This window comes from Pelodiscus sinensis, chromosome 2 (assembly GCF_052426305.1).
Source record: "Pelodiscus sinensis isolate ZL-2025 chromosome 2, ASM5242630v1, whole genome shotgun sequence".
NCBI lineage: Eukaryota > Metazoa > Chordata > Testudines > Trionychidae > Pelodiscus > Pelodiscus sinensis.
In genome coordinates, this window is record NC_143053.1 from 182,213,719 (window position 1) to 182,238,523 (window position 24,805).

General features: G+C 42.7%; 1 protein-coding gene across 9 annotated transcripts in view; it reads right to left on the reverse strand.

Annotated features, from left to right (window-relative positions):
- The window catches only part of TMEM108 (transmembrane protein 108), a 279,934-nt gene that overhangs the window by 245,016 nt on the left and 10,113 nt on the right, over positions 1-24,805 (reverse strand). For 8 of the 9 annotated variants that reach the window (XM_089776594.1, XM_089776589.1, XM_089776593.1 and 5 more), the window contains exon 2: positions 22,851-22,974. The exons of the other annotated variant lie outside the window; for it this stretch is intronic. The gene's annotated coding sequence lies outside the window, so the exon portion shown is untranslated. The remainder of the gene's footprint in view (positions 1-22,850; positions 22,975-24,805) is intronic. 9 annotated transcript variants of the gene reach the window in all.

The following is a 24,805-nucleotide window of genomic DNA, read 5'->3' on the forward strand; positions in this document are numbered from 1 at the left end:
AGTTCAGGAAAGTTGTGGACAAATTGGGGAAAGTCCAGAGAAGAGCAACAAAAATTATTAAAGGTCTAGAAAATATGACCTATGAGGGAAGATTGAAAAAACTGGGTTTGTTGAATCTGGAGAAGAGGAAACTGAGGGAGAGGGTCATGATAACAGTTTTCAAGTACATAAAAGGACTTATGTTACAAGGACAAGGGAGAAAAATTGTTCTTCCTTAACCTTTGAAGTTAGGAGAATAAACAATGGGCTTAAATTGCAGCAAGGGAGGTTGAAGTTGGACATTAGGAAAAACTTCTTACTGGTCAGGGTGGTTAAGCACTGGAATAAATTACCCAGGACATTTGTGGAATCTTCATCATTGGAGATTTTTAAGGGTATGTTAGACAAACACCTGTCAGGAATGGTCTAGATAATACTCAGTCCTGCTATGAATGCAGGGGACTGGATTTGGTGACCTTTCGATGTGCCTTCCAGCCCTATGATTCTATGTTCCTGTACTTGGGAAAACCACCACCTGCAAATGTGGCCAGCTCTTCTATGGCAGGAAAGAGGAAATGAAGGCTTTATTTGTGCAAGACCAACCCTAGTCCAGCTCTTTGTGAAACATTAAAGAAATACTTCATTCCCCCAAGGACAGCCTTAGGCAGGGAGAAAAACAGAGAGAACACTTTAAAACAGCTGCCGGCTATAAACCAAAAGTGATGCTTTATCCTCTCCTTATAGTAGCCTGAAACAGAACCCCCTTTTTTAACAAGAAATATACCATGAGCCAAACAATCACAAACCTGAAGAGAACATAGGCAAAGTGAAAACCACTAAGGCTGTGGACAAACCAGTGACCTTATGGTAGCACTCTTCATGGCCATGTGTGTAACACCGGTATGTGAATGGGGGCACTTTGGTTCCGGGTCTCTTGTTTTTGAGATTACAGTACTTTAAATGGAGATTCACACTTATCCAGAAGTAAACTTGGCCTTGTGAGTTCTCAGCCTCTTATAGGAAGAGAGTGACTTGAATTATTCAATAGTCCCATCTCCATCTGCTGAATTAGTGGGCTGTGAAAGGAGTCTCCTTCATTTCTGCCAGCTTGGAAGTGAAGTGTTTTGGATGATGGGTCTTAAGAGGAATGGAGTTAAATTGGGGAGAAAATTGAAGCTCCTCAGGGCTTCAAAAGATCCCTAGTAGGAAAAAAAATAGCCATTAAGGCTACTGTCACATTGGGATGACACCCTCATGAGTATGTGTGAAGAGCATGAATAATTCACTGTAAGATTATCATATATGATTACATAGCTAAATGTGCAAGAAAATGGAGAGCAATACCACAGACTCCTTTAGAATAGGAATTGAGCATAACAGAAGACAGAAGCTGATAGAATTTGCTTATAGTCAAAAGGCTAAGAAAGATCATGTGTATTCCTTTTATCTGTATGTAAAAAATAATAAGTGATAAATAATAAAAATGATAAGAATAATAGAAAATAAGAAAAATATATGACTTGTAGAGTGCAACATTTTCTTGTCATTCTTGTAACTGAAAGGCGGTGGATTACCTGTTCTTTGTAGGGCACAACGAGTTCAAGAGATGAAGTGACCATAGGACAGACAAAGAGGTAAGATCCAGCTTAACACAAAGTTGGATAAAGCCATGCTGATCACCAGTAAGCAGACAGCTAAAATTAACCTAGAAGTGCGCAATAAGAGGATGGAAGAATTTTGTCAGCCTGAAAAAGTAGATGTCAAATTCTGGCAAGGAGAACATGAGAGCAAAACAAGAATGATAAATATGCATGATGGGGGAAGATGGTAAAAATCTAAAGGTGAGATTTCAACGAGGGAGAGAAGAGAACCCCAGCCCTCTCATTCAACAACTTGGGGATAGGTGAGAAGCACCTCTCCATGGCCACTACAGCTCCAATGGGCACAGGCAGGGGAGGGTGCATGTCTCATGGCTGGGGCAGGTCCAGGTTTATCTGCTGCCTGTACTCCCCAGCCAGAGTGAGGACTGCAGCAAACTGTGCACTTTCCCTTCACTCCCTGATGAAGGGAAACAGTCAACAATGATTGAATTGGGAGGGACTGAATTCAGCCCCCTCCCCTACTCAGGTGCCTGGGAGGTGAGAGGCTCATAGCTGGGGCAGCCCCGAGCCAGCCCCTTTGACCTGCCTGGTGATTCTGTCTGTTTTCTATATGGTTTTATGGGAAGCAACCCCATCTCAGGCAGTTCCCATTTTCCTACCACAATCAAATCCATTACCTTGCTTTAAGTTATGATAAGAGGAAGCTGCAAACTGAATTTGGTGGTCCTAGCTCTTACCGTTTAGGAGGAGTTCTTGAACAGACATACACATGGACAGATAGACAAACAAACACTCTCAAACATATAATAGATTATTTGAATTAGAAGTTGGTGACAAGTAGATGATATTACTAGATTTACCTACCCAAGGAAACAGTATCATTCTATTGAAATTCTTTTCAGCAAGCTTAAATTTATAATTGAAAAGCATGAACAAAACCTATTAGGGTGGGCAAGACAGCTTTAAAGTCAAATAAAAAGAGTTACTCTAAAAGCTCTGTAGAGAAATACAGTTCACTTTATGAGAACCCTATGGACAAATGAGACTTTCACAATATGCTTATACAGGGAAACTCAATAGACAAAAGGAGAGACAGAGACAGAGACAGAGAGAGAGAATGGTACTTCATCTTTCTGAAGTTATTTTTTGCTTAGCTAAAAACAAAACAAAACAAAATATCTTCTGGAAATTGAGATGGAAAGAAAAGACTCAGCAACAAAATGCAGAGCAGCTGAACCACCTGAAATGTATACAGTACACCTGACCTGCAAAATGTGATTAAGCTCAGCAGCTGAGGCCCAGAAATGGAACTGAAAGGATGCTACTCTGTTCATAGCATTCAGAAGAAGGACAGAGCCACATCTGAACTTTACTCAAAACAAATATAAGATATCATCTTAGACTAGCCCATACATTATACGAACCAAGCAAAGAAATCAAGAATTAGAGCTTGATTGATAAAAAAAGACAACATCAACAATGGTGTTTGGACACTAACTCAGGAGTGTATTTTTCCAGATAATACCAATATTTAGCGTTGTTCACCATCACAGTGTTTTCACAAATACATGTATAAAATCCACCCATCCATTTCCACCCTCATCCCCTACCAAAAAAGGCAAATCCATTTTATCTCTATTTTATTAATGGGGAAACTGAGACTGACAAATTGTCTAAGGCCACAAAAACAGAAAAGGATTTCAGATTAGGAGACAGAAGTTCCTCACTCTGAACTGCACATTCTGGCCACACTTCTCTGTCACTGATTATGGAGTGGGACAGCTCGTTAACTGAACTGAGGTAATTATATTTCGGCCGCACTGCAAGGCAAAATGAATCACACGAAAGAATCTTCCTCTAATCTCACCCACAACAGTAAGGTCTGGAACCAGCACAACATATCAGGCAATAGAATTCTGAGATAATCAAGAAAACAGATCAGAAGCGTGCTGCTCCTAAAAGAATCCTAATGAAGGGGATGGTGGAATTTATGGGGTAAGTAACAAAAAAAGCTAAGGAAGTATGAACGAACTCAAATAAAGGACAGAGAGAAAATCATTAAACAAATCTCAGAATAGGTTAACAATCACTAGAAGGAATTTAGAATGAAATGTCTACACCCCAAGAATCTCAGCAAAGGCATAATATTGGTAGTCCAACAGAGATGGAAAGAATATTACTTTGTTGTGTAGGGAATGGACAGAATTGCCAAGCCCTAAGCAAGGTGTATGTGTGTGTGTGGGGGGGGGGGGGGGGGGGACTGACTCTACCCTCCTGGAAGGGAAGGGACCTCAGAGGGAAGGGGCAGGGCAGAGGAAGCCAGCCTTCAGTTCAGCGCCATGCCACCCTCCTCCCCCAGCCAGCCTTCACAGCCTGCTGTGTGGCACTCCAGTGGTGATTTAAAGGGCCCAGGACTATGACCGGCAGGAGCCCCAGGCCTTTTTGAATCATTGGACCCCAGAGCAGTTATCTCCTTTAGTCCCCTCTGTCAGTGGGCCTGCCCTTTGTGAAACAGATTATTATAATGCTTATGTGTGCATGCAGGGGAGAAGAATTCAGGAGAGCTTTAGTGGACGCATTTAGTCAGAAAAAGATAGAGAAAAAGACAGAAGATTCTGGCGTTACTGCTGATTGCAGAGGAAGAAGCTGAGCTGGAATCAAGTATTTTCATGTAAAAGGCAAACACGCTGTTCAATATGATATTCAAAACCACCAGCCATGAAGCACATGTTTATTTTTAATATGCAACATGTGGTGAAACATTCCATCAAAATAAACTCTCACACAGATCTAAGGAGGCATTTTTAAAATTTGTTTTTGTATCCTCCGTATTATTATACATGCAACATGAATTTTAGGCTTATCTATATGATTTTGAAGCCCAGACTATGGGACTGTGAATCGCAGAATTCTCTAAATTTACTTGCTATAAATGCCCTATGGAGATGCAGCTGGCAAAAACTAAAAGGCGCCTAATTTAAAATTTGCAAGCTAGATATCCAGTGAGATCTACAATGGGCAGTTAAAGCCTTCTGTAGTTCACATTCCCATAGTGTGAACTGCACCTCTCTTTAGACAAACTCTTTTTATATACTCTTATGACTGACATTAAGTAAAAGTGTGACAGACATCATGTACAATCAAGATTGTTTAGATTGAAGTAAGAACAGACGTAAGGATCTTGTCCTTGTGGTTATGAAGTAAAACCTGCAAATATGATCCAAGAGTGACCTAAAAGCTAAGAAAGCAGAAGGCAATAAAAACAATCCAACATTTTTTCTGCTCATGTTTTTGTGGGGCTTGGCACATGATTTTTGAGTATCTGTAGATGGCAATACTATGTTGCTTTTCTGGAGAAATCTGTATTTAATGTATTCTATTCCTTTTTCTTTTATATGCATTTAAAGAAAGCATTTAAAGTTTAAATTTTGATCCCTAAGTGAAACTGCATTAAAATAAGTTTTTATAAAACCTAACACCAATCAAAATCTGTCTCCACTGTTCTTTAAAACAAGCAAACAATTTTAATCCAGTGTTTGACAAGTTCAGTGCAGCATTAAAAATCCAAAGAGAGACAGAGCAAACTAAAGTGCATCAGATGGTGCTGATTTTCATCATCCAGACTGAGTATAACAGGCTCCTGTGATTAACAAAAGTATTTTAAATATTATACCCTTTATATTTTTCTCAGCTTGGATAGTGAAAATCAATGATGTTTGTTGCACTTTTATTATAGTTATTCTCCTGTTGGGGTTCTTAGCACTGCACTCTTTGATTTTTGAGCGTTGAATGAAAATGTTTGCTTTTTAAATGGGGAAACATTTTGATTGGTTGGAGATTTTATAAAAGCTTGTTTGTACACAATTTATATTTACAGACAAATCTAGGCTGTCATCATCCTTCTGAATGTGTATACAAGAAAGAGGAAAAGAATATTAACAAAATAAAAACAAATATGAAAACGGAAATAGTGACAAATGTGATGGGGTTTTTAAACTAATTTTTAGCACTCTAAGATGCAATTAGTAAAGACATTAGCTTATAACAAGTGGTTTTTACATAGACAGAATCCCCTTAAGAGGCTCTTCATCTATAGGAAAACTGGTATGACATGGTGATTCTGTTTCAGGTCACCTATGCTAACAGATTAGCAGAGTTGAAAAGTTCATTCTGACCTTCCTTTGTAACAAGATGAACTTTCTCTGAAACTAGCAATCACTGCTGAACTACTTTAAACCACATCTCTTTCCATGTCCTCATCCCAAATAGCAACTATTTGGAACAAAATATGACCATCCTATTTGTTTTATATGTGATCTAGAAATTCATGGATGAAAATCAAATGGACTGTCCTTAATCTAATTGAATCAAAGGATTATATCACTAGTCCATTCTGCAGTAGATTAATTCATTACCACAATAGTGTTAATTCAATATTCACGATTGGTATTGGTAATCTTATTCTGATACAAACTACGGGACTGAATATACCGTCTTTCTTAATTATATAGGAATACATTTTAAAATAGTATTGTTATTATAAAGTACATTACACTACCTATTTTTTCCATAAAAATAAGTACTTAACATAATACTCCAGTAGAAGCTTAATCTGTGTGGAGTAGAGTGGAAGAATTACTTTTTGTGTCTTGCTTGCAACGTTTCGGATAATAAATCTCAGAATGATTGCATTATTTGCAAAAGTGTTACACTGTTGGCACATATTTAGCTTATGATCCTCTATTTATGGATCATAAACTAAATATATGCCAACAGTGTAACACTTTTGCAAACAACGCAATCATTCTGAGATATATTATCCGAAGTGTTGTAAGGAACACACAAGAAGTAATTCTTCTGTTCTATCCACTCCTTCAAGTTCTATGATTCTGCCCTACTTTGCTCAGCCCAGAGCCCCCTCCTGCACCCAGACTTACTTTCAGAGTTTGAACCTCTCACCCCTTCCTGCACCTCAAGTCCCTGTCCTAGGCTCAGCCCAGTGATCCTTCCCACACTGTGAACCCCTCGGCTTCAGCCCAGAGACTGCACCTCCTCCTGAACTCCAACCCACTGCCCCAGCCCAGAGAAAGAGAGTGAGCAGGGCAGAGTTTTAGGGAAGGGATGGGGTTTGGGGATGTAGCTCTCACATTGAAGGTTTTCTGCCAAAGTGGCCCTCACTTCAAAAATAGTGGCAGCAGTTCCTGCTAGGTGCTGCAGTGGGAGAAGACCTCACACACCAATCAGGGCCAGGGGGTGGGGAAGTGCACAATATCTCTCACCTCCTGCCTCTGCCCCACCAGAGGCATGTGGCAGCTAAAGAGAAATGCCAGCTGTTTTAAAACAGCCAGCCTTTCTCTCTAGCCACTGCGCACCCTTGGTGAGGGAAGGAAACTTCGTACGCTTCTCCGTCCCCAGCTCTTGAATGGTCTGGGGATGGGGGAGCAGCAGGGCGGCTGTGGGCCGGATCCACCAGCTTGGTGGGCTGGATCCAGCTCACAGAGGCCCCTTTGCCCACCCTGATCTAGACCGTCCCTGACAATTTTAACAATTTCCAGTAATGGAGATTCCACAACCTTCCTAGGCAACTGATTCCGATGCTTTACCACCCGACAGGGAGTTTTTCCTAATGTCCAGCTAAAATTCCTTTGCCGCAATTTAAGATAATTGCATCTTGTCCTATCCAGAGATTAAGGAGAATACTTTTTCCTCCTCCTCGTAACAAACTTTTAGGTACTTGAATGCGGTTATCATGTCCCCTCTCAGTCTACCCTTTTCCAAATTAAACAAACTCAATTATTTCAATCTTCCTTCACAGGTCATGTTTTCTAGACCTTCAATAATTTTTGTTGCTCTTCTCTGAACCTTCTCCAATGAGCAGAAGAATTACTTCTTGTGTCTTGCATACAACATTCCTGTTAATACATCTATGACAGGGTGTGCTGTTTACAGTCTTTGCATAGTTTAGAGGTTTTGAAAGTCATAATTAATTCTTTTATTATAAACTGATTTTGCTTGGTCTGAGGGTGAGTTTAACCTTTATATTAGATGTTTATCTCTGCATAGATTTTCGTATTCCTGGTTTTTCTTGTGTGTCTTCATATACAGTAACCATATGTGACGGGGCAGCCCCCGCACCCCGCACTCACCAGGTGCCGTCCCCGGCTCGCTGGGGAGAAGCGGCGGCCCCGTGCCATTTCCTGCCCTGCGCGGCTTGTTCTGCCACGGGTGGGGCCGAGCAGCAGCCCCAATCAGCTGTGCCCGACTCCACCACCGCTTCCCCAGCTGTGCCAGAGTGCCGGGCGCTGACACTGCCCGTGGCGTCGACCCACGCCAGCGCCCTGGCAGGCCAGCCGCCCCCGCGGAGGGGGTGTGCCGGCCCCACTACGGAGGACATCAGTGCGGCGGGACGCTTAAAAGGAGCGCCGCCACCAGAGACAAGGGGGGAAGGCAGACATGCAGCCTGGAGGAGGAAGCACCAACAGAGGCACCTCGGATCCCGTCTGCGTAGACCCCCAAGACCCAGTCGTCACGGCGGCCTGGCGAGGGAGGTAGGAAGCGACCCAGGGTAGGGTGCTGGAACCCGGGGGGGTTGGTGTGTTTAGGGGGTCTGTCCCCCACCAACCAGGACTGAGGAGATTGGCGTATCCCCCCAGACCTTAGGGCCCTGAGTTGGGGCTCGGAGTGAGGGTGGGCCCGAGCCCCCCTACCCTCACTCGCGCCAACGCGGATGCCACTCGCAGTAGACCAAGTGTGGACAGACCCTGTCAGACTCGGGACAGGGCTCTTGGGTGATCGGGGAGCACAAAGAGGACGAGACCTCGGGTGAGGGAAATCGGAGGGAAGGGCGGAGGACCCTGCGTGGCCCTCGGGGAGGGCCGCGCTGGCACCGCGCCTCTCGACACCATATCAAGCTCAGTTGCAAGCTACCTCTTCATCCAGTTTTAGATTTAACTTTAAATGCTTTTTGTGATACTAAACTTTTAATTCTAGTTGTTTAATAAACTTTATATCTAATCCGGCAATCACCTTGTGTTCATATTCATAATAATGCACCAGTTATTAGAGGAATTTAATAACAGGAACATGTTAGCAGGCAAAATTTCAAGACTTTGAAATAAGGCTATAAGGGCCATAGTAAATAACACCCCCAACCTGTTTTTATATAATTTATTGTGCATTACTGTGTTTTAAAAGAACCCTTTGTAAAGTGAAATGAAGATTTGAAAGTGGTGCAAGTAAGAGATGGCAAAAGCAATGGAGTGAAGCAGCAATTAAGTGTTTAAAGCCAATAACATCATTTATTGTAGAAAAGATGCCTCTACCTATTAGTCAGTGACCATAATGACAGTGACATTTACAGTCCTGATGGTGAAAACTTTGTACCCACAAATGACAATTCAATGCCACTGCCTCAAAATGAGGAGATCATTAATCAAGACGCAGAAATGCCAATAGAGGCGATAGATGCCGAGTCTATGTTTGATTTAGAGATACTGCACAGCAAGAGCAAGAACTCATGACTAGCACAAGACACAGTGTATCAGAACCTGATACTGAACCTCTTGATAAGAACAATGTTACTCAAATGCAGTCGTTTCTCAAAGTTAGTTATTTTTAGATGCTGAAAATCATGCCTTTCTCACTCATCTGCTGACAAAAACCTCTTCCAAATGAAGAGATCTACACAAGAGACTGGCTCTGCTGGAGCATGGAAAAGCAAGCTCTGCACTGTGTATCCTGTTTCATTTTTAACAGTAATACTTCAGCTGCATCAGTACTGTCTGATCCATCCATTTGGAGCATCAGCAGAGGCTAGAGAAAGTTAAAAGACTGAATACCTGCACATGAAACTTCAGTATCGCGTAAAGATAACTATGTTACATGGAAATCAGCTAGTAGAGGAGCAATAGCTGACAGTTCAATTGAAAACTTACTCCTAAGTGAAATAAAACACAGAAACTGATAACTGGAAAAAACTCCTTGAGCACATATTAAATGTCATTCTTTTTCTTTCTGAACGGGGATTGGCTTTGTTTAGTTCCAGTCAACATATCAGTGACCCTACAAAAAGGAAACTTTCTTAGTATAATTGTGCTTCTTAGCAACAATGGTCCAACAACAAAATTTCAAGAGATCTCTATGAAGAGATAATCTTCCTGAAATGTATATATTCTACCAACTTTAAATTGGACTTCAAACCAAAAGAACTGCTTCAAGAAATATTAGATATCAGCCTGTCGATTTTATTTCCTAATATCTCAATTGTATTACTTACTTTTGTCAGTCTCCTTGCATCAGTGGTTTCAGGTGAATGCACATTTAATGTATTAAAACAACTATCATCATTCTACAATGGGACAGGAGCATTTGAATGGGCTTGCAATGTTTAACATTATCAGTGATATTGCATGTAAATTGGATTTTTCTTCAATTAAAAATGAGTCTGCACACAACAGAGCCAAAAAACATTCCTAAAATAGAGTTTTGATTGCAGTGGAAACTCACAATTAAAGTTACATTTTTAATATACATGCTATTGGTACTTAATTGTTCATAAATAAATATCTCAAGTGTTCATTTTCATGTATTCTTTTGGTTTTAGTATGACCCTATGTATGATAAGTTAGATATGTCAGGGGACTGGGGCTGGGCAAGGGCCTCTAACCTCAGAGGGTATGTCTACACTAGCCTCATAGACTCATAGACTTTAAGGTCAGAAGGGACCTTTATGATCATCTAGTCTGACCCCCTGCACAATGCAGGCCACAGAATCTCACCCACCCCATCCTAGAATAATCCTCTCACCTATATCTCAGATATTGAAGCCTCCAAGTAGCTTGAACTAGGGAGGCTAATGAGGGTGACCGAAATTGCAAATGAAGCATGGGATTTAAATATCCCGCACTTCATTAGCATGTTCCCTGGCAGTCGCTAGGAAATTGACTAGCCCAGAAGAACTGCCTGCATCTACACGCGGCAGAGAAGGGCAATTCAGAAATAAACCTCTTACTTCGAATTAGGTTTAGGTTCCATGGAATGAGGTTTAACTGGTAATTCAATGTAAGGGGTTTATTTTGGACTCTCCCTTCTCTGCCATGTGTAGACACGGGCAGTTCTTCTGGACTAGTCAATTTCCAAAATGGCGACCGTCCGGGAACATGCTAATGAAGAGCGGGATATTTAAATCCTGCACTTCATTTGCAATTTCGGTCACCTTCATTAGCTTCCCTAGTTGGAACTAGGGGTCTACGGTAGACATACCCAAAGTGACCCGGGCCTTCTAACCTCATTCTTTGAGAGGGCCTGGTGCTGCCCTGTGGACACAGACTGAATTAGGTCTCAGACAGTTCAGCAGCAGTAACAGCGGTGTCCACACACTCTGTGAACTTCCCCTTGGGCCAGGGTGTGCATACATTCTCACAACATCCCAGAATGATGTTGACTTTTTCTGCAAGTGTCAAAATGTTGACTCACATTTAGGTTGTGGTTCACTATGACCCCTGCATCTCTTTCTGCAGTACTCCTCCCTAAAAGGTCATTTCTCATTTTGTATGTGTGACATTTTCTATGTGGAGTACTTTTCATTTGTCCTTATTTAATTTTATCCTGTTCACCTCAAACCATTTCTCCAGTTTGTCCAGGTCATTTTGATTTATGATCCTATCCTCCAAAGCACTTGCAAACTCTTCCAGCTTGGTATCACCCGCAAACTTTGTAAAAGTACTCTATCTAAATCGTTGATGAAGATCTTGAAAAGAACCGATGCCCAAATTGATCCCTGCGGAACCCCACTTGTTATACCTTTCCAGCATGACTGTGAAACATTGACAACTGCTTTCTGGGAATCGTTATCAGTTATCCACCCACCTTATAAGTAGTCCCCTCTAAGTTGTATTTCCCTAGTTTATTAATAAAAAGGTCGTGTGAAACTGTGTCAAATGCTTTACTAAAGTCTAGGTATACCATGTCCACTGCTTCCCCTTCATCCACAAAGCTTGTTGTCCTACCAAAGAAAGCTATCAGAAGAGCCTGACATGATTTTGTTCTTGACAAATCCATGCTAATACTTATTTTATTATCTACTAGCTGTTTGCATATGGATTCCTTATTTGCTCCATTATCTTTCCTGGTTCAGAAATAAAGTGATTGGTCTGTAGTTTCCTGGGTTGTCCTTATTTCACTTTTTATAGGAACCATCCCTGCATCTCCCATTAGCCACAGTTCCCCATTCCTGCCCAATTGCAGTTCGTGAGGAAGTGTTTACAGACAGGAGCAGTGCATGGAGACCTTTGATTTCCTCCCCACCAGGGGCCACAAGAGCATAGTAGCCACTTCTGGGAGAGGCATGGGAGGGGGGCAAGCAGGGAGCCTGTGTTAGTGGCAGCCCTGTTGCATTGCCAGAGATTGCAATTGACAGGGAGCTGCACTTTGGGTCCATGGAGCTGCCACTGCCTCATGGGCCTTGCAGTGAAGATCACTGGTCTAGATATTGCTTAGTCCTACCATGAATGCAGTGGATTGGAGTAGAGAACCTCTCAAGGTCCCTACAATTTTATGATAAATGGAGGAAGAATGGTCAAATTGTAAAGCTATTAGCCTGGCATCCAGGAAGCTGGGGTTCAGATCTCTGCCCTGCCACCGACATCTTGCATGAACTTGTGCAAGTTTCATTGCCCATCTGTGAAACAAAGACTTCCCTACCTCACAAGGGGGGGTTGTGAATTTGTTCATGAACATGACTCGTTAAAGATTGTGAGGTGCTTAGAAACTCTGGTATTGGGAGCCATATAAGTATCAAAGAAAAAAGCTAGGAAACCTACCTTCCTTTCTGCAGTGCATGTGGCAGGAAACTGGAGGGGGCTGGCTCAGTTCTTCCTTCTATATAGCCATTTTGGATGAATCTCTTCAGTAATTTTATCCCTCGCACGAAGCATCATACTGCCAGCCCTTCCCTGCTTGTGTGGTGGATGTCTCCAGCACATGTGAATGCATTTAACAGCACCTATGAGGCTTTCCTGAAACACCATATGAATGGGTTCCATGTTTGCCCATATGTTTATTGTAAAATAGATGGAATACCAATACAGTGGTTGCCATGAAATACTTAGGGCCAGATCCTTAGCAGGTGTAAATTACTATAACTCTTCTGACGTCAACATTTACAGTAACCACAGAATGGTGTCTAAAGCACTATTATATTTTACTGTTGCAAGGACAGAAAAGATCTGCAGTGCCTCAGATGCTATTTGGATAGATGTTGTCTTTCTACATGGCAACAACCAGTTGTCTATTACTCTTTAGAGGAGAAAAATCTTAATTCCTCTAAGAGATACAAATTAAAAGCAAAGTTAAGTTGTGACAAAGCAATTACAAGTGAAGGCGACCCATAGGTCCTTTACATAACAAATCACAAACACAACAGTGTTTTTTTAAGACTTTGATCTCTGTCTGCAGCACTTTTTGCTTGTTCCATTTGGAACATAATACTTTGTGACCAGCATGTCTAATACTAGTAGAAGTTAAATGGTGATAAGTGCTAATGCTCCATATTGTCAATTGGTTTTGTTCCTTCTGTACCATAATATCTGCTTAGGGAGGGTTAACCTCATGAAGAATTAATGACTTCTTCCAACATGTTCTAAGTGAAACATTGGAAAAACTTATATTGCTAGTTGCAATCTCATTTTTTGGATTCAAATAGCTCTGGGAAACATGCTGAAAAAAAAATCAACTCTGTGGCTACGGAAGAAAAAGAGCTAAAAGGCCCCATCTTCAAACATAAAGCTTTCAGAAAATGTAGAGAAAACTCTGCTCTTCTTTTGGATCAGTTTTCTATGAAATGCTCAGTTTATGTGCGCAAAGGTGTATGCAGAGAGTATTACAACACTACGTCTACACTACAGCGCTAGTTCGAACTAACTTAGTTCGAATTAGTTAATTCGAACTAAGCTAATTCGAACTAACGCATCTAGAACTAAAAACTAGTTTGAATTAGCGTTTTGCTAATTCGAATTAGCAAGTCCACATTGAGTGGACTCTGAACAGGGCTTAAGGATGGCCGGAAGCAGTGCCGGCAGGGCATAAGAGGAGGACTTAGAGCGTGGAGATGCTGTCTCAGGCTAGCCGAGGGCTGCGCTTAAAGGGTCCCGACCCCCACCCCGGACACACAGTTCTAAGGGGTGCCCCGCTTGCAAAGAAGTTCTGGCTTCTGGAGTACCCACACTGGGCACATCACAGCACTCGGCCATCAGCCCGGCTGCACTTGCCGCAGGCTGCCATCTGGGGAGAGGGGGCAATTGGGGGGCTGCAGGAGAGCTTCCACCCCCAGAAGACCGCAGAGCCAGCCCAGTTCTCCCCATCGGGGGCTCGTACCCCATTCCTCCCTCACCTCCTTCCACTTACCCTTCCCTAGCCCCCCTTCTTATTGATGTACAAAATAAAGATAACGTTTCTTCCAACATTGACTCTGTCTTTATTGAACAAAACTGGGGGAGACTGGGAAAAGGAGGTGGGAGAGGGGAAGAGAGAGGGTGGGAGAAGGGAGGGCAACTAACATGATCAGGGGTTGGGAACAGGTCCCAGATGAAGAAAGGCTACAGAGACTGGGACTGTTCAGCTTAGAAAAGAGGAGACGGAGGGGGGACAGGATAGAGGTCTCTAAAAGCAGGGGTTGGGTGGAGAGGATGCATTCAGAAAAGTTCTTCCTGAGTTCCCATAAAGAAGGACTAGAGGACACCAAAGGAAAGGAATGGGTAGCAGGCTTGAAACTAGTAAGAGAAAGTTGTTGTTCTTGACAAAGCAAATAGTTAACCTGCGGAACTCCTTGCTGCAGGAGGCTGTGAAGGCTACAACTAGAACAGAGTTTAAAGGGAAGTGAAATCAAGTCATGGAGGTTGGATCCATGGAGTGGTCTTAGCCAGGGGGTAGGAGTGGTGTCCCTGCCCAAAGTTTGTGGAAGGCTGGAGAGGGATGGCACGAGACAAATGGCTTGGTCACTGTCTTCGGTCCATCCCCTCCAGGGTCCCTAGGGTTGGCCGCTGTCAGCAGACAGGCTACTGGGCTAGATGGACCTTTGGTCTGACCCAGGACGGCCATTGTAAGCTCATGGCTCAGGGTTGGGGGTCTCAGTGGACCCCCTTGATTTTCATGCACACCTGCTCCTGGGTGGCCAGGCTGGCAGCTCTCCTGCCCTAGACGGTCACTTTCCTGTGCCTAGTGCGGAGATCGTGGACAAGGTCCACGATGTCCGCACTAGCCCAGGAAGGTGCCCGCCTCTTGCGGTCCAGGGCAAGCTCATGGGAGCCGCCAGCCTGGTCCCGGGAAGAGGGGGTGGGCTGGGGGACATCGGGTGGGTGGCTCTGTGCTGTGCCAGGTGCAGGGTCTGCTGGGTGGGTGCTGGCAGGCTTGCACCTGGCACGGGCACTGTAGCCAGCCCGTGCCCCTTTAAGGGGTCCGGGGCCGGGAGGGGGGCATAGAGTTTCCCTGGTGTTGGCCAGAGTGGCCATCAGGGAAACCTGGGGAGGGCTAGCCTCCCACTAGTTCGAATTAAGGGGCTACACACCCCTTAATTCGAACTAGCTAGTTCGAACTAGGCTTAATCCTCGTAAAATGAGGTTTACCTAGTTCGAACTAAGCGCTCCGCTAGTTCGATTCAAATTCGAACTAGCAGAGCGCTAGTGTAGCGCCTATTAAAGTTAGTTCGAACTAACGTCCGTTAGTTCGAACTAACTTTGTAGTGTAGACATACCCTTATAGACATTGCTTAAATAGAGCTTTGTTCTTTACTTCTAATAAATGCACACCTCTTTTTGAGAGACAAGTTGCTTCCACTTCCATAAGAATATCATATTTAACCTTAGAACTATCTTGTAGCTTTGCAGCACCAGTAAATGAACACTTAAGAGAACTGTAAAGTACACAGAATATACTTCAAACTGACACACACACATGCTCAAGCTATGTCAATAATAGGTAACAGGTAATTGTGCATGCATAATAGGTAGATGTGTATGGAAATGGGTAACAAAGCAAAAGTCCCCATTTGTGCATGTAAAGTGCCTGTTTGCCCATACATATAAATGTTCTGTAGGTACAAACTTGGAGCCTATATTTGAAAAGGGCCTTATCCCTAAAAGTTTCCAAAAGGTTAAAATAAAATGTCTGTTCATTGTTTGGCCTTCTGTGGGTGTTCTGATAGTAATTGCTTACTTGGCAATTAAATTTTCCTATTTACAAATATTTGGTTGTCAGGCCTCTAAGGTGGCATCATTCAGCTTTTTTGGATCTATAGTTCTCAAAGAGAAGGGGGAAATGGACAGGACATGAAAGATGCAAAAGCATCATCAAGGATTTTAATAACTCAGTGTTCCTCTGGCTTGTGAATTACCTTCTTTGTTTTATGGTTGCAATAGCTAATTCTTCAATCTGTAGCTTTTTTTTAACATTTTGCATTACATATGTCATATAAGTTACTTCTGAGTCACTGTAACACAATGGAGCAAGAAAGGAATAAAATATTTGCAGAGAAAGGTAAAACAACCATAAGACTCAAACTTTTTTTCTTTACTGAAAAATTGTGTGATTTTCTACTTAAAAAATGGCTCATTTCAACTAAAGATTATTCTGAAATTTGAAAATAGAGATGTGAAATATGAACTGTCATTATTTCAATGAAGAAAATAGAGATTTCATTATAATCTGCAAGAAAAATGAAATTGTCCACACCTTCAAAATACTTTGTGGGAGTTTAACCAATTTTGAACATCTCTAAACATGTGAGATTCTTTAATCTAGCCTTCTAAAAAGCTTTCCTTTAAAAACATATTTTTATCAGTTAAGGTGGTAGGTCCATAAACTGATTTAGCAGCAGCTGTCCAGGTTTTAGTTTGCATGTGATTGCCTGTGATGTCCATCAACCAGCAGGCAGTCTGTTCTTATGCTCCCTAAATAACTTCTGGACAATTTAACACATTTCTCAGTCTGAAACCAAATGGTAAGAATGCTTAAAAGGGTGCCAAGAATTACACTTACCCTCAACAACTACGTGTCAGTGTTGCTATCTGTCTTTGTGAAGACCCAGAACCGCCAAGAAATTGAAATACTATTGACATTCACAATTTGTCCTTTCCAAAGTATCGCAATCCTTTGTGCCTAGGTTAGAGAGAACCATCTTAAGCAACACACTGAACGGTGTTCCAGACACTTGAGACGTGTGTCTTTGTCAGCTGCAAGGCCTTCTGGGTGTCCTATCCTACATGTCCAGCACAGCTTCTAGAAGGAACTGGAGAGGAACTGGTTAGCACAGACCTTTGTCCCTCAGTTCAGAGCATGAGGAAAGCTATGGAGTACATGCAGACCAAGGGACACTACATGTATAAAATCATAGAATACTAGGACTGGAAAGGACCTCTAGAGGTCATCGAGTCCAGTCCCCTGCCTGCATGGCAGGACCAAATACTGTCTAGACCATCCTTGATAGACATTTATCTAACCTACTCTTAAGTATCTCCAGAGATGGGGGATTCCACAACCTCCCTGGGCAATTTATTCTAGTGTTTGACCACCCTGACAGTTAGGAACTTTTTTCTAATGTCCAACCTAAACCTCCCTTGCTGCAGTTTAAGCCCATTGCTTCTTGTTCTATCCTCAGAGGCCAAGATGAACAAGTTTTCTCCCTCCTCCTTATGACACCCTTTTAGATACCTGAAAACAGCTATTGTGTCCCCCCTCAGTCTTCTCTTTTCTAAACTAAACAAACCCAATTCTTTCAGCCTGCCCTCATAGGTCATGTTCTTTAGACCTTTAATGATTCTCGTTGCTCTTCTCTGGAACCTCTCCAATTTCTCCACATCTTTCTTGAAATACGGTGCCCTGAACTGGACACATTACTCCAATTGAGGCCTAACCAGCACAGAATGACTTCTTGTGTCTTGCTCACAACACACCTGTTAATGCATCCCAGAATCATGTTTGCTTTTTTTGCAACAGCATCACACTGCTGACTCATATTCAGCTTGTGGTCCACTCTAACCCCTAGATCTCTTTCTGCCATACTCCTTCCTAGACAGTAGCTTCCCATTCTGTATGTGTGAAACTGATTGTTCCTTCCTAAGTGAAGCACTTTACATTTGTCTCTATTAAACTTCATCCTGTTTACCTCAGACCATTTCTCCAATTTGTCCAGATCATTTTGAATTATGACCCTATCCTGCAGAGCAGTCGCAACCCCTCCCAGCTTGGTATCATCTGCAAACTTAATAAGCGTACTTTCTATGCCAATATCTAAATCATTGATGAAGATATTGAACCGAGCTGGTCCCAAAACAGACTCCTGCGGAACCCCACTTGTTATGCCTTTCCAGCAGGATTGTGAACCGTTAATAACTACTCTCTGAGTACGGTTATCCAGCAAGTTATGCACCCACCTTATAGTAGTCCCATCTAAGTTGTATTTCCATAGTTTATTGATAAGAATATAATGCGAGACCGTATCAAACGCCTTACTAAAGTCTAGGTATACCACATCCACCGCTTCTCCCTTATCCACAAGACTCGTTATCCTATTAAAGAAAGCTATCAGATTGGTTTGACATGATTTGTTCTTTACAAATCCATGCTGGCTGTTCCCTATCACCTCGCCACTTTTCAAGTGTTTACAGATGATTTCCTTAATTACTTGCTCCATTATCTTCCCTGGCACAGAAGTTAAACTAACTGGTCTGTAGTTTCCTGAGTTGTTCTTATTTTCCTTTTTATAGATGGGCACTATATTTGCCCTTTTCCAGTCCTCTGGAATCTCCCCTGTCTCCCATGATTTTCCAAAGATGATAGCTAGAGGCTCAGATACCTCCTCTATCTGCTCCTTGAGTATTCTAGGATGCATTTCATCAGGCCCTGGTGACTTGCAGGCATCTAACTTTTCTAGGTGATTTTTAACTTGTTCGTCTTATATTTTATCTTCTAAAACTACCCCCTTCCCACTAGCATTCACTACGTTAGGCATTACTACAGACTTCTTGGTGAAGACCGAAACAAAGAAGTCATTGGGCATTTCTGCCATTTCCAAGTTTCCTGTTTCTCCCTCCTCACTGACCAGTGGGCTTATCCTCTCCTTGGCCTTCCTCTTGCTTCTAATTTATTTATAAAATGTCTTCTTGTTTCCCTTTATTCCTGTAGCTAGTTTGAGCTCATTCTGTGCCTTTGCCTTTCTAATCTTGTACCTGAATTCCTGTGCTGTTTGCCTATATTCATCTTCTGTAATTTGTCCTACTTTCCATTTTTTATGAGACTCCTTTTTTATTTTTAGATCATGCAAAATCTCGTGGTTAAGCCAAGGCAGTCTTTTGCCATATTTTCTATCTTTCCGACACATCGGAATAGCTTGCTTTTGGGCCCTTAACAATGTCCCTTTGAAAAACTGCCAACTCTCCTCAGTTCTTTTTCCCCTCAGTTTCGATTCCCATGGGACCATACCTATCAGCTCTCTGAGCTTACCAAAATCCACCTTCCTGAAATCCATTGTCTCTATTTTGCTGTTCTCCCTTCTACCCTTCCTTAGAATTGTGAACTCTATGATTTCATGATCACTTTCACCCAAGCTGCCTTCCACTTTCAAATTTTCAACCAGATGCTCCCTATTTGTTAGAATCAAATCTAGAACAGCTTCACCCCCAGTAGCTTTTTCAACCTTCTGAAATAAAAAGTTGTCTCCAGTCTAAGAACTTATTGGATAGTCTGTGCCCCACAGTGTTATTTTCCCAACATATATCTGGATAGTTGAAGTCTCCCATCACCACCAAATCTTGGGCTTTGGATGATTTTGTTAGTTATTTAAAAAAGCCTCATCCACTTCTTCCACCTGTGTAGGTAGCCTATAGTAGACTCCTAGCATGACATCACCTTTGTTTTTAATCCCTTTTAGCCTAACCCAGAGACTCTCAACACTTCCGTCTCCTATGTCCATCTCCACCTCACTCCAAGTGTGTTTATTTTTAATGTATAAGACACCTCCTCCCTTTTTCCCTGTCTATCCTTTCTGAGCCAGCTGTACCCTTCTATACAAACATTCCAATCATGTGTATTATCCCACCAAATTTCTGTGATGCCAACAATGTTATAGTGATAGAAATGTAGCTGTGTTAGTCTGGTGTAGCTGAAACAAAATACAGGACTATGTAGCACTTTAAAGACTAATAAGATGGTTTATTAGATGATGACCTTTCATGGTCCAGACCGAGGAAGTGGGTCTAGCCCACAAAATCTCATCATCTAATAAACCATCTTTTTAGTCTTTAAAGTGCTACATAGTCCTGTATTTTGTTTCAACATTGTCATAGTTATACTTATTTATTAGCACTTCCAGTTCTTCCTGCTTATTTCCCATACTTCTCGCATTTGTATATAGGCATCTAAGATCCTGATTTGACCTTGCCTCCCAGTTTTGCCCTGACCCTCCTTTCTCTCTGCCATTGTAGCCCATGCTCCCTCCCATTTCCGACCCATCTCCCAGGTCTCCATGTTCTCCACTTACCTGTGGGCTTTGCTCACCTGTCCCTGTCGAACCTAGTTTAAAGCCCTCCTCACTAGGTTAGCCATTCTGTGTCCAAATAGGGTCTTCAACTCAAAGCTTCACACTCAGGCATACGGCATGCATACATATCCCACGTGTGCAATACCATCACTCAAAGAAGAATTTGTCTGAACCATTTCTGAGATTATTAACATTAATATTTTTGTCATGGGTACTTTTAGTAAAAGACATAGACATGTCACAGGCAATAAACAAATATTGATGGAAGCCTGTGATTTGTCCTTTTCTTTTAATAAATACCCTAGGCAGAGACCTAACAATCAGAGCCCTGCTGGGGGCTGACCACTGGCTACTGCTGTAGCTGGAGGTCTCACTCAGCCTGGCCACTGCTCCTGCTCCAGCCCCAGTGGCTGCTGTTTCTGTTCCAAGGACTGACTGCCGGCATCTGCTCCAGCCCCAAGCCACTGCTCAGGCCCAGCACGCTGCTTCTGGCAAAAGAAATCATTGCAGTCCATTAAAGTCAGGACATCTGTGACTTCCATGCCAGAGTTGGTTCTTTAGTTATTACACCAGCAACATTTTGTTATTTCGTGTATGACAGTGGTACCTATAGACAATCATGGCCTCATTGTGCTAGGCACCGCACTAAAACATTCCAAATCCCTGTCCTGAAAAGCTTACAATCTAAATAGAGGAGAGAGGTAAGGGTGGGAGAAAAGGAACAGTATTGTTCCCACTCCACAGATGGGGAGCAGACAGCAGAGATGCAACCCAAGTCTTAAGTGACATGACCAAGGTCAAACAGAATGTCTGTGGCAGAGTCAGGAACTAAACTGAAGGTGGAGACTGAGTAAATGCAGAGTAGAATAGCATGTAGGACTTGCTGATCTAAAAAAAATATTTGGCATGCATGTTTCTCGCTCAGAGCACTGTGTATGTGGGCATGAGGTGTCTCATTAGACTGCTGGGCAGAGCTAGTGGATCATAGAAAGTTAAGAATCTCTACTGAACACAAGGCAGAAGAGATTTTGTATTCTCTGCAGCTGTTTCTTTGTATTGCATCTTCGTATACACCACTGCATAACAATAATACTGCATGTTTAACTGGAGTCGCCCACATACTCAAGACTTTGATTGTCTTTCTCATTTTCTAAATTGAATACAAGACTTCAGTTTTTCATTTTATAAACACTTCAGAGTTTCTTGCTCCTCTCATTTTGAATTATACAGCAGTAGTATTAACACGCAGTGTCATGGTCCACTGCTTTCCTTCCTTTAGAATAAAGGTGCTCTCTTTAGTTTTTAATTTTAAATTTTTCTTTTGTGAACTTGGAGCTTACAAAAAGGGCGAGACTGACAGCACAGGAAAATGGAATTCTATATTGATCTGAAAAATAGGGACAGTTGTACAGCAGCAATGCAAGCTTCCCAACATCAGTTATGTGCCTCAACAATGACGTGCAAAAGCTGACCCTCATAATTTGATCTCCATACCCAGGATAGCCAACATGAATCCAAAGTAAGGAAAGCTGTGATTGTAGGTCATGTGGTAACTGGTTACCTTTTTCCAAGAAACTGGGCTGAGATCAATAACCCACAAGTACTTTACTGAATAACTGCAGATGCTGATGTTTATTTTTCCACTTAGAATCTGATCCAGGCTTGTGTTAGTTGCCTATTGATAGCGATGGACAGTTCGTTTCATATTGCCAATCTTTTGGGCATCCAGTCTACTAACGGATGCTCTTGAGACACACGTGGGCTATGTCTACCCTGGTGGCTTCTTGCACAAGCTGTTCTTGCGCAAAAACTTGCTGGGTGTCTATACTGCATGCGTATTCCTGCTCAAGTAAATTTACAGTCTAGCGTCGGAAAACAGGGCTTCTTCCAGAAGAGTTATTATTCTCCCCACAAGGAATAAGTCTTCTTGCGCGAGAGGGCAGTGTAGACAGGCAACATGAATTTCTTGCGCAAGAAACCCCTATGGCTAAAATGGCCATCAGAGCTTTCTTGCGCAAGAGAGTGTTCACACTGCCATAGACTCTCTTGCACAAAAGCACATGCCAATGTAGACGCGCTCTTGTGGAAGACTTTTTGCGCAAGAACTCTTCCGCAAAACAGTTCTTGCGCAAGAAGCTGCCAGTGTAGATGTAGATGTGGTGTTTCATTTTAGAAGACTTATGTACTTCAATCAGCTCCCTTTCCTTTCTTGAATGTATCTTTCAGTAGCAAGTATTGTAGAAGTTTTAGAAAAAAACTCTCCCCCTTTCTGTATCTTTTACGCAAATACCCAAATGAGGGAGCCAGTGTTGTAGGGCAGGAAATGATCCAAAATGAAGGACAAAGCATTTTTACCGCAAACCAAAAATGCAAGAAATGTAAAGTCTTTGCCACCTATTTATATAGAAACATTTCCAGGGTTTATCATTTCCATGTTTCAGTAACTTACAATTATAAAAGTGAAATAGAACTTCACCACTTTGTTTGGAATGTTTTGTAACAAAGGACAGGTTAGAGGTATGTTTCTCTTCTGTTTTAAAGATATCCTGCAATGAGGTATATTCAAAAAAATATCGGATCCACATCACATCTGTCACTGACCTCTGAAAGCTGAGGCCTTTTTTTCTTCTGTATTTACCCTAGTTACAAGCACACCATATGCCACAAATTACTAGGACAGAACTATTGCACTGGCACTCAATGGTCTATAATAAGGCAGCAATGGCAGAAAATTGTCTTACCGTCGAGTGGGATGTGTAGAAGCCTTCAAACACATCTATATTCTCATAGCTCATTGAGTCTGCTCTTTCTGGTCAATTGTAGTTTCTGCTTCTTCTTGCTTTTTGCATTGCTGGCTGCTGCAAACTGTAAATTTACAGAAATGGGTGTGTTATGCCAAGGTGCTTATCCATATCTCATTCTGCAAGGCATTCAATTTAAATGAATATGGCGCTGTGCCATGCTGCTCCTATTCTTCTTGAAGTGCTTTCAGTGACTTACAAGCAGCTATGTTTCAGAAGCTCACTGATTTTTTGGAAGATAAATATGGAGATGGAAGATACAAAAGGGATTCCTTTCTTTAAGGTCTTTACAGAATCTCATGTTCAATCAATGAATGTCATATTTAAAAACTTAGCTTTGCTTCACGAATTCATAATTAGAAACTGTGAATTGTTCGAGTTCTCTGTGAATGTCCATGTTAAAGGTTTATCTGGATAGAAAGGAGCGAATTATTTTTAAATTAAACATATTCAATTTAACTGTCGATGCTAGTACAGGCAGCAGTATATCAGAGGCAGCAGTGTGGGGTGCCAGGTGGGAATTGGTCTGCAAGGGGAGCCGGTTTAAAAACCAGCTCCCCTCATGGCTGCCTGTTGCCCAGCATTGTTGCCTCTGATACAGAGGTGGCAGCGTGGGGTGGCAGTAGCCCCTGTCCAGGGGGTTCTGAGCTCCCAGACCCAGCGTAATCCAGAACTGAGCTGGGAGGGAGGGGAAACTTGCCTCAGAACTGCCTGCCCACCTATCTCCTTATACACTTTAAATGCAGAGCCACAGCGGGAGTAGGTTCTGGGCCTGGCACAAGCCAGGACTGAGCCATGCTGCTGGCCAGCCTGTTAAAAAATGTACTTCTAGGCAGGTCTGGCCTGAGCTGTTCATGTGCCCAGGGCCCCGGAGCGCAGCGCCACCCCCGGGAGTGCGACGCATGCACAGCTCTGGCCCCAGGCACCTAGCGCATGCGTGGCCCGGCCCTGGGTGTGCAGTGCATGAGTGGCCCTGCCCCCGGGCATGCGGCGCATGCGTGGTCCTGTCCCCGGGCGCCCGACGCATGCATGGCACCACCCCAGGCGTACGGAGCATGTGTGGTGCCGCCCCCACCCTGCCCGGCAGCCCCACGCGGAGCCTTCTACAATGGGGTGCCCCGGGCAGTAGCCCGGTTGGCCCGTACCTTGGGCCGGCTCTGCTTCCAGGGGGCGGGGGAAAATGCGTGTGGTATATAGCATTAATCTATAAGCTTTTGCTTATCGGTTAATCAGTTAATCGACTACGCTATTACATCGCTAATCTGTACCAGAGCTTGTTCTGTACAACAGTTAAGGGAACCACAGTGAGGTTCCCCCACTAAGTGAAGAAATCTACTGCTGGCTAGAGATAAAAAAAGAAACCTACTAATCTACACCAAGGCAACTACTTTACCACATACGGAAGTTAACATTTCAAAATGAACATTATCTGTTGTGTTCCCCATTAATACAGGACACTAGGGATGCATCTACACTGCAGGGCTTAACTTGAAATAAGCTATGCAAATTGAGCTATGTTAATTGTGTAGCTTATTTAGAAAAAGCTTATTTCAAAATAGGAGCGTCTACGTAGCATTTATATTGAAATAGAGCACTCTTCCTCCGACTTCCCTTATTCCTCATACAATGAGGGTTACCAGAGTCACAGTAAGCAGTTCGCCCGCTTGACAGTATTTTGACACTATTTCAAAATAACTGCCTGCTGTGTAGTTGCGGACGTAGGGTATGTCTACACTACCACCCTAGTTCAAACTAGGGTGGTAATGCAGGCAACCGGAGTTGCAAATGAAGCCCGGGATTTGAATTTCCCGGGCTTCATTTGCATAAAGCCGGGCGCCGCCATTTTTAAATGTCTGCTAGTCCGGACTCCGTGCCGCGCGGCTACACGCGGCATG